The sequence below is a fragment of the Schistocerca gregaria genome, chromosome 1 (genome assembly GCF_023897955.1).
Source record: "Schistocerca gregaria isolate iqSchGreg1 chromosome 1, iqSchGreg1.2, whole genome shotgun sequence".
NCBI classification, from domain to species: domain Eukaryota; kingdom Metazoa; phylum Arthropoda; class Insecta; order Orthoptera; family Acrididae; genus Schistocerca; species Schistocerca gregaria.
Genome location: NC_064920.1, coordinates 225,548,327 through 225,559,121, shown reverse-complemented (window position 1 = coordinate 225,559,121; position 10,795 = coordinate 225,548,327).

Here is a 10,795-nt window from a genome sequence, read left to right as displayed (position 1 = left end):
TCGTCCCGTAAGTCACGTCTCGTATTTGCGAGTGCCCGTTTCCTTATAAGAGGCCCAATTGGCTTCCTTGATTTTGCACGCACTATTAGAGTAACAGATGTGCGTAGTATCGACGTTGATGTTAATGTGAAACTCTATTAGGAGATGATCGGATCCCACTGAATCCTTTTTAACGCACCAATTAGATATTTCAGTAAAGCAGGGGGTGCAAAGAGTTACATCAACTGCGGAGGGTCTACCGAGAGGTGAAGTTATCATAGTGGGAGAGCCATCGTTGAGTATCACTAGGTTATTATCTTCAGTAACACTTATGAAGGTCCTGCCGTTCCTGTCTGTCACGTCTCCTCCCCACGCTACATGGTGGGCATTCACGTCTCCAGCTACGATAAAGGGAGGACGAAGCTGACTTACTAATTGTCTCCAGTCATCTTCCACGATACTGTGATGGGGAGCGTTATACAACGAGACAACTGTAAAGGTTTTGTGGGCAGTTCCTATCTCCACAGCAACTAATTCAAGGTTGGTGACAGGTACGTGTAACGGGTGTGTTCGATGCGGCAGCGATGTTTTTACCAGTATAGCTACGCCGCCCCACCCATCTAGACGGTCTTCCCTTACTATAGAATAATTTTGAAAGCGAACAGTTCATTCGAATTTGAACCAAGTTTCACATAACAGAACGATATCAGGCTGACGTACGAACAGTTCTCGTTGCAAGCTTTCTCTATTAGAATTAGCCGATCTCGCTTTCCACTGCAACAACGGTAAGTAGCTGTCGAAAGAAACAGATCGCAGACGTCAGGAAGTTAGCTAGGACCTAGGTCAACATAACCGCATTCAAACATCAGTCAATTTGTGTCTGCATCATAAAGTTGTTCTTCATCGAAAATGTCTGTTTACGAGCCTAATTCTCGTCATTTGCGGGAGGTGTTACTGTTTTGTTTCAATATGAAGAAAACAGCTGCTAAGTCTCATCTAATGCTCTCAAGTACGTATGGTAAAGACGCAATTAGTTAAAGAAAGTGTCGTAAGTGGCTTCAACGCTTCAAGAACGGTGATTTTAAGTCGTATACCGGCATAGTGGTGGAAGAGAGAATGTTTTCCAAGATGCAAAACTGGAGACATTGCTGAGTCAAGACTCGCGTCAAACTCAAGAAAAATTGGCACGATAAGCGATAGTGACACAGCAAGCCATTTCAAAACGTCTCGAGGCTATGGGCATGATTCAGAAAGAACGAACTTGGGCCCCGTGAGAGCTGAAACCAACAGACGTTGAACGGCGTTGTGTGTTTGTGAACAGTTGCTTCAGAGGCAAAAACGGAAGGGATTTCTGCATCGCATTGTGACTGGGGACGAAAAATGGGTTCATTACGATAACCCTAAACTCAAAAAATCGTGGGGATATTCCAGCGATGCTTCTACGTCGACGGCCAAAACGAATATTCACGGCTCCAAAATCATGCTCTGCATTTGGTGGGACCAGCTCGGCGTTGTGTGCTATGAGGTGTTCAAACCAAGTGAAACAGTCACAGATGATCGTTATCGAACGCAGTTAATGCGTTTGAGCAGAGCGTTAAAAGACAAACGGCCGCAATACAGCGAGAGGCACGATGAAGTCATTTTGCACCACCCCAAGTTGCAAAAGAGGTCAAACCGTACTTGGGAACGTTAAAATGGGAAGTCCTACCCCACCCGCCGTATTCTCCACACATTGTTCCCTCTGACTCTAACATGTTTAGATCAATGGCGCATGGCCTGGCTGACCAACACTTTCGATCCAATGAAGAAGTCATAAATTGGATCTATTCGTGGATCGCTTCAAAAGATGAACAATTTTTTCGACGCGGGATTCTTACACTGCCCGAAACATGGGATAAAGTAGTGGCCACCGATGAAAAATACTTTGATTGATACATGTGTAACCAATCTGTTTCATTAAAGCAAAGTTTTACACCTTGTAGCACCAGGCATCTTTTTTCAATTCTTCGGAGAGTTAAAGAAGTATTTGGTCGATCGATATTGACGTTATGAAGACTGATGTTAACTGGCTCCTACAACTGGGCCCTGATTCCCTCTATGCTGATTTCGACAGACTGCTTTACCCATGAAACTATGGTGACTAAGTGGGAGAGAAAAATGTATCACTGCGTTATTTTTTTGATTTCCTGAATGAAGTTTCCTTTTAGAGGACGTATTACGTTACCCTTCTGAAGCACACTTCGTACTTCTTCAAATGAGCTCGCTCTCCGACTGTAACGACTCGCTGTCGACAAAACATTAAATTCTAGCCTTTATTGCTTCGAATTGAGATCGCAGTTCACTACTGGTTACTTTGTAACAATCCTCCTTCCCCTCTTATCATCAACGCGAAGTTTCCGAAACCTCTTCGATCCGCGAGTGTCCACCACCGACTCCTCAGTTGTACGAGTTCAGAGGTACTCTCTGAATTTGTTGAACGTTTCAGGCGCTTCGTATAATCACCGTTTGGAGTAGAGAAGACTTACCTGTATTTCTCGTTCAAGGGCATTCGAACTGGATCATCCCCCTCGGAAGGTAATAACAGCCTTCTACTCGGTTACCAAGGATTTCGGCGATTAATTTAGTAACTTTCCGTGACCTCAATGTAACACTCTGAATCCTGGTTGGAGTACGGGCTAGCGTTGTAACTTCGGCACTTACCAGTTCTCCACTTCTACCTTCTCCCGTTTCTAGGTTCAACACTACGCTTCAATTAATGGATAATTCACTCGAAAAATGGTGAACCTCGACTGCTCTGCGGGTGGGAATGCCTTCTCAAAAAGCTACTGATGCTCAATAAGACGATCTCTCATACAGTAACTAAAACTTGTCTAAGATATTTCACAATTTAAGGACAGAGGATTCCAGTCCTTTGAATTGGAGGTGATTCGCTGTCGGCGTACTGACATACTACTATATTAAGAAAAACCGTTCTCGATTCGGTAGAGATATGGCGACCTTACTGACCAAGGTTCTTTTGGGAAGCATGAAGCAAGAAGTAGAAATTCTCGCCGCGTGCAGGCGGGCGTTATCTTGCGCAAATGTAAGCCCAGGTGGCTTGCCATGAACGGCAACAAAACGGGATGTAGAAAATGGTCGGCGTACTGCTTTGCTGTCAGAGTGCCGCGGGTAACAACCAAAGGTGTCCTGCTATGAAATAAAATGGCACCCCAAACCATCACTCCTACGGCCGCTGTGGCCGAGCGGTTCTATGCGCTTCAGTCTGGAACCGCGCTACTGCTACGGCCGCAGGTTCGAATCCTGCCTCGGCCGGTTCTAGGGGACTGATGACCTCAGATGTTAAGTCCCATACTGCTCAGAGACATTTGAACCATTTTTTTTTTTTTTTTTTGTGCGACCCTATGGCGCGCGACAGTCAGGTTGGTATCCTACCACTGTCTGGGGCGTCTCCAGACACGTCTTCGCTGACTCAGCTCGAAGTGAATCATCGCTGAACACATATTTCCTCCAGTCAATGAGATTCCATGCCGAAGAAGTGTCTGGAGAGGCTTTGAACAGCGGTGGGATACCGACCTCACTGTCGCCCGCCACACGGCCCGACAACCAGGACTAACATACTTATATGGATATGGTGTCGGTTCTTTCGGACATATCCGAAAGAGCAGATACCATATCCATATAAGTATATAGTTCTGGCAACACCGGCCATGACCTTCTTCTTCTGTGCGGATGCACACATATTCCCCGAACTTCAACGGGACTTGGTAAGAATGTCTTCCACGAGTAATGAGCGTGTTGAGGTGGGACATTACGAATGTAGTGTGTGGACATACAAGGTGGGAATGTGGGTCTCGCGGGAAGCGTGCGCGAGATAGTCCCTGCAGTCGCACTATCCTCTGTGCCATCGGTGGCTCAAATGGATAGAGCGTCTGCCAGTAAGCAGGAGATCCCGGGATCGAGTCCCGGCACACATTTTCACCTGTGCCCGTTGATATATATCAACGTCTGTCGGCAGGTGAAGGTATTTATCTAATTTCGACCAGGAGTGATGGTCTTGGTGCTATTGGTTTTTATAGCAGGACCTCTTTGGTTCTCATCCATGACATCCTTATACCGCAGCGCTACGCCGACGATATTCAACACGCTGTTTTTTGTCCCCCATGGCAAGCCATCCCAGGCTTACATATCAGCAAGATAATGCCTGCCTGAACACGGCGAATGTTTCTATTACTTGTCTTCGTGCTTGTCAAACCATACCTTGACCGGGTAGGTTTCCGTACCTCTCTCCATTTGAGAAGGTTAGGAGTTCTACGGACGAAGACGCTCCAGCCAGCTCGGGATTCTGCCGATCTACAGCGCCACTGGACAGAATTTGGCGCCGCGCGGGATTAGCCGAGCGGTGTGTGGCGCTGTAGTCATGGACTGTGCGGCTGGTAGCGGTGGAGGTTCGAATCCTCCCTCGGGCATGGGTATGTGTGTGTGTGTTTGTCCTTAGGATAATTTAGGTTAAGTAGTGTTAAGCTTAGGGACTAATTACTTCAGCAGATAAGTCCCATAACATTTCACACACACTACCGCTACTACCAGAATTTGGTACGATATCCCTCAGGAGGACATCCAACACCTGTATCAGTCAATCCCAAGGCGAATAACTGCTTTTCAAAGGCCAGAGAACCAACACGTTATTGACTTCATTTTAAGCGCCTCAGTTCACATAAAGATTTCGTTGGTAAGAGGAATAAACAAGGCTCAAAGTCAGAGATGGAGGAGGGGAGAAAATGGACAGAGGAGGCGGGGGTCAGTGGACTTCGAGAGGGGAAAGGACAAGATGGACGGAGAGAAGGGGGAGAAGGAGGAGGAGGAGAGAAATAGGGGGGAGGAGACGACAGTCAGAGAGTATGCTGATACAATAGCTCCCTTTTAGCAATTATATACAACCGCTCGCTCACAGAAAGATCCTTACCTTAAGACCGGAAAATTGCTCAGGTCACACGAATACCCAAAAAGGGAAGTAAGAATAATCCGTTGAATTACTGTCCCATATCACTAACGTCGATTTGCAGCAGGGTTTTCGAACATATACTGTGTTCGAACATTATGAAGTACCTGAAGAAAACGATTTACTGACACGTAGTCAGCACGGATTCATAAAATATCGTTATTGCGAAACACAACTAGCTTCTTATACTTATGAAGTAATGAGTGCTATCGACAGGGGATGTCAAATTGATTCCATATTTTTAGATTTCCAGAACGCTGTCGACACCGTTCCTCACAAGTGTCTTCTAACTGAACTGTGTGCCTAAGGAATATCGCCTCAGTTGCGCGACTGAATTCGTGATTTCCTGTCAGAAAGGTCACAGTTCGTAGTAATAGACGGAAAGTTATCGAGTAAAACAGAAATAATATCCGGCGTTTTCCAAGGAAGTCTTATAGGCACTCTATTGTTCCTGATCTATATGAACGACATTGGAGACAATCTGAGCAGCTGCCTTACATTATTTGCAGATGATGCTGTCATCTACCGTCTTGTAAAATCATCAAATGACCAAAGCGAATGGCAAAATGATTTACATAAGATATCTGTACGGTGCGAAAAGTGGCAATTGACCCTGAATAAAGAAAAGTGTGAAGTTATTCACACCAGTACCAAAAGAGACCCGCTAAATTTCGATTACGCAATAAGTCAAACAAATCTGAAGGCTGTAAATTCAACTAAATACTTAGCGATTACAGTTACAAATACCCTAAATTGGAAGGGTCAATAGATAATTTTGTGGGTAGAGCCAACCAAAGACTACGATTCACAGGCAGAACAATTAGAAGGTGGAACTGGTCTACTACAGAGACTGCTTACACCACGCTTGTCCGCCCTTTTGTGCAATATTGCTGTGCGGTGTGGGATCCGCATCAGATGGGACTGACGGATGACATCGAAAAAGTACAAAGAAGGGCAGCTCGTTTCGTATTATCGCGAAGTAGGGGAGATAGTGCCAAAGACATGATACATGAATTGGAGTGGCAATCATTAAAACAAAGGCGTTTTTCGTTGCGAGGAGATCTTCTCATGAAATCCCAATCACCAGTTTTCTCCTCCGATGGCGAAAACATTATGTTAGCACCCACCTACATAGGGAGAAATAATCATCACAAATAATAAGAGAAATCAGGGCTTGCACAGAAAAATTTAAGTGGTCGTTTTTCCCGCGTGCCGTTCGAGAGTGGAACGGTAGAGAGACAGCTTGAAGGTGGCTCATTGAACCCCCTGCCTGGCACTTTATTGTGAATAGCAAAATAATCGCGTAGCTGTAGATGTAGAGGGAGGGGAGGAGGGTGTGGTGGACAGAGAGAGGGGGGAAATTGAAAAAGAGAGGGAAGAGGAGGAGGTGGATAGTGAGTGGGTGGGTTAGGGGGGGGGGGGACAAAGAGATTAATACATCCTCAGATTCCCATACTTAACTAGCAACTGAAGCACTGCCGAATTCGCTAGTAGTCTAGAAACACGACATAACCTGGGCACCGTTATTTACAGTTCAGTATCCTGGATCTCGAGAACCAACGGAGCAAATTGTTTTGCGCCGCCGATGTTTGCGGATTATGCAGTTGTCTTTTGTGGGAAAGGAATGAAGATCATCTAGTAGGAAGGTGATGCTACAGCTGTGACCATGAGAGCTCCTCGGATGGCTCATCTGTAGAAACATTTCCCCCAGAATTCAGGCATCGGATACCGAGATTAGAGCGAGCATGAAATTTCGATTATCGTGTTATTAGAGGTAGCGGACGAAGCTGAGGCATTATCGCCGCTGCATCTGCTCACGCACAAGCGACATACTTTACCCGTGACGCCCACTGTGAGAACATAACTGTGCGGAGATGCGTCCCATTGCGCAAGAGGCGAGCGGACACACCGCTATGCAGTCTCTGGCACCCAAACCAGAACGGCCTTCGTCCTTCGCCTTAGTAAGGCGATAAGGCAGTAGACGACCCCCTGGTCGCCGCGCGATACCGAAGACCACGTTGTGTCACTGTCTGACGAAACCTGGACCGAGGTTTCGTGAGAAAAACGCGCCGTCCTTCCTCGCAGCACGTTTGCACTTCCGGTATCAGGCGTTTACGGAAAATGGGGATTAGCACTGTAGCGACATTTATCGACGTGATCTGTCTGCTTCATCAGTTACTCATGCGCTGGATGTGAAATCTATGTACAGCGATTTCAGAGCTTGTTCAGAGATTTTTTTTAAAGTCTTCTTTTTTCCGATGCGTTTAACACCTCATCGTTTTCCTTTCTTGTGCTAATTTTTTCACGTCTACACACGTAACAGACCCAACATCATCTACAACCTGTTTCCACAACCTAGTCACACTCTGGTTTTTTTCGCTAATGCTTCTTCAATCGCCAAATTAATTGTTTCTGGATGCCGTAACATTTGCACCACTAACTTGTCAGGTCCCGACTTATTTCCGTACATATTCTATCCAATAGATCATCATTTCGTAGTGTGTCAGTAAGCTTAATTCGTACCAGTCTTCGACAGCACCACGTTGCGGAAACTTCCAGCTACAACTTATCTGCATTTCCCGAGCACGTTTCAACCCTTACAATACTTTGACCACACGTACTTTTTCAGATACTTGTTCCTCATTCCCAGATTAAGAACTGTTATATGATAAGAAAATCGAATGGTGTTATAGAAGGATGTAAAAATATGATTGGGCTGATAATACTAATCATGTCGTGTGGCTCAATAGTCTAGCGCAAGTCTTTTAACTGGATACCACTTCGGTAATTTGCGAGTTCCAACATACCTCAGTTACCCAATCGGGGAAAGGAAGACTACAGCCGAACCACATGTCGTTTTTGATGAATCTCCACTTCACTGAAAGTTGAATACCAGGTAAACGTGAGAGACTGAAAAATCTGTGATCGGACGAGGACTCGAACTCCCAATCTTTCGGTTTCAAAGCACACGCTTTACTGCTAGACCACCAGGTGATAAGGTCAGAAACGAGATTCCTCGCAGAATCGGCGAGTGGAGGAAAATGTGGAAAACACTGACTAGAAGAAGGGACAGGATTGTAGGACATGTGCTAAAACATCTGGAAATTACTTTTGCAACACTGGAGGGTGTCCGTAAGGGGAAAGAAGCTGTCACCGTGTTTTTTAATTGTCTGTCTACTATTTTACTTGTCTGCTTCCTGTGTATTTAATTAGCATCGCCAACCCTTTGTTTTATGTTTTAACTTCCCACAATTATCCGCCATTTTACAGTTTAAGTCGTCGTTTTATCACCTGATTTTATTATTTCTTATCTTCTTTTTATGTTTTAGAAATTCTGTAGGCTGAAGAGCAGCGTACTAAGCTGCTGCCAGCCCGCCCCTTCGGGGGGGGGGGAATCGAAATTCGATAAAGGAAAAAAGAAATGTCGAACAATATTACGAACAGGAAATCATACAGATGAACATCAGTTATGTATTACAAAATTTGAAAACCACAGAGGAAGCATGCAGGCATAGTGTTAAGACTTTTTTAATATACAGAATTAAAAGTAAACAAGGTATCAACATATGCAGATGCTATGCGGAATGTTAGATGCTACGGTTACGGAAAGTACCGCTGGTATCGATTAAGAGAATGCAGATGTGTATGCATTGTGTTGTACAGGTGCTGGATGTCAGTTTGTGGCATGGAGTTCCATGCCGGTTTTGCACTTGGTCTGTCAATACAGGACGGTTACTGCTGGTTGCGGATGATGCTGTAGTTGTTTTCCGATACTGTCCAATATGAACTCGATTGGAGACAGATCTGGTGATCGGACAGGCCAAGGCGACATTTCGACACCGCATAGAGCATACCGAGTTACAACAGCGGTTTGTGGGCGAGCGCTGTCTTGTTGGAAAATACCCCATGGAGTGTTGTTTATGAATGGGAAATCAACTGATCGAATCACCAGATTGGCGTACTGATTTGCAGTCAGGGTGCAGTGTGGTAATAATGAGAGTGCTCCTGATGTCATACGAAATCGCATCCCAGACCATAACTCCAAGTGTAATTCCAGGGTGTCTAGAACGCAGACAGGATGGCTGCAGGTCCTGAACTGGGCTCCATCCTACCAAACACACGGCCATCTCTGGCACCGACGCAGAACCAGTGTTCCTCAGAAAACACAACAGACCTCAACCCCGCCCTCCAGTGAGCTCTCGCTTGGCACCACTGACGCCGCAAATGGTGATGGTTTGGGACCAGTGGAATGAACGCATTAGGACGTGTGGCTCGGAGCTGTCCTTAAAATAACCGGTTTCTTATAGTTCGTTGTGTCGCAAATATCAACTCACCATCTCCAGTCTCAAAGGTAACTAACACTCGCAATCGTTACATCGTTTATTTAAGGTAAACTTGATACACTACTTTGTAGTTGCGTTACTAGCGCCATTCCTATGCACCTAGAGCGAAATTTACATAGACATCATCTTTCAGATGTAGAAACACGGCTACCAACTTTCGTTCATGTCGCACTGCTCCTTCTTGGTGTTGTGATTTTTTTTTTTCCGTCAGTGTATACCTCTCTTATTGAACAAAGTTTCCTTTGCTTCTGCCAATTTATTTCTGATATCTTCCTTGGCTTCGGCCGCCCTGTATTATTATCCTTCCCAGATACTAGAGTCTTTTACTTCTTTGACATCATTGTCGCTTTGAATTTTTTATTTTAAGTAAGTCGTATTCACCTTCCTAGTCTTGCCGAACGATGTGACGCTGTGGTAGACATTGGATTCGTATTCGGGCGCACTGCGGTTCAAACAGCCGTCCAGATTTGGGTTTCCTGTGCGTTCCCTAAATCGCTTTCCGTAATCGCCTTAAGGTGACGCTGGGTTGGTTCCTCGATAGGGAGGGCACAGCCGACTTCATTACCCATCCTTTCTCAAGCCGAGCTTGTGCTCAGTCTCTTTACAGAACTCGTCATCGACAGGACGTGACACACTTACCTTCGCTCTTCCGTTTCTGTTACTCTTCATCATCTTCCTCTCTGTTTTATTTATCCTTATGTCGCATTCTGCGCTAAGTACGCTGTCCATTTACTTCAACAGGTATTGTAAGTGTTCCTAACACACTGTCACTATGGCTGTCATTTGCATATCTTAGCATTGCGATCTGTTCTTCTACAACTTTTACTCCTCTTCCGAAATTTACTTTCGCTTTCTTTGTTGCTTTTTCGTACCAGTTAAATAGCGGTGGTGATATGCTGTAATCATGCCTTACAAAATTCACAACACGACCTTGTCTATCTTCAAGTTACAGTTTTAGTATCTTGTAGGTCTGGGAAGTATCCACTTGTATCTATGCTTCATGCAGTTATTAATCGGATACAATAAAATCATCGTTTCAGCGACTCATTACCAGTAGACAGATATATAGACAACCTAACAAAAAACCTGAACAGGAGGAGGACACGAAACGAAACTCACAGGTTGATTGTGTCTGTGATGGTATTTCAATGACCGAAGTATCGAATCAAATTTACAAAGAACTTGGCAGTATGAACTCCCTTATCTGTATGAAATAGTAGCCTCTTTGACCTGGATGTGCGCACTGCTTCTGTTTGAAAGGGTGTCATAAATCCATTGTATCCTCTCATGAAGAGCCGGCCGCGGTGGTCTCGCGGTTCTAGGCGCGCAGTCCGGAACCGTGCGACTGCTACGGTCGCAGGTTCGAATCCTGCCTCGGGCATGGATGTGTGTGATGTCCTTAGGTTAGTTAGGTTTAAGTAGTTCTAAGTTATAGGGGACCGATGACCACAGCAGTTGAGTCCCATAGTGCTCA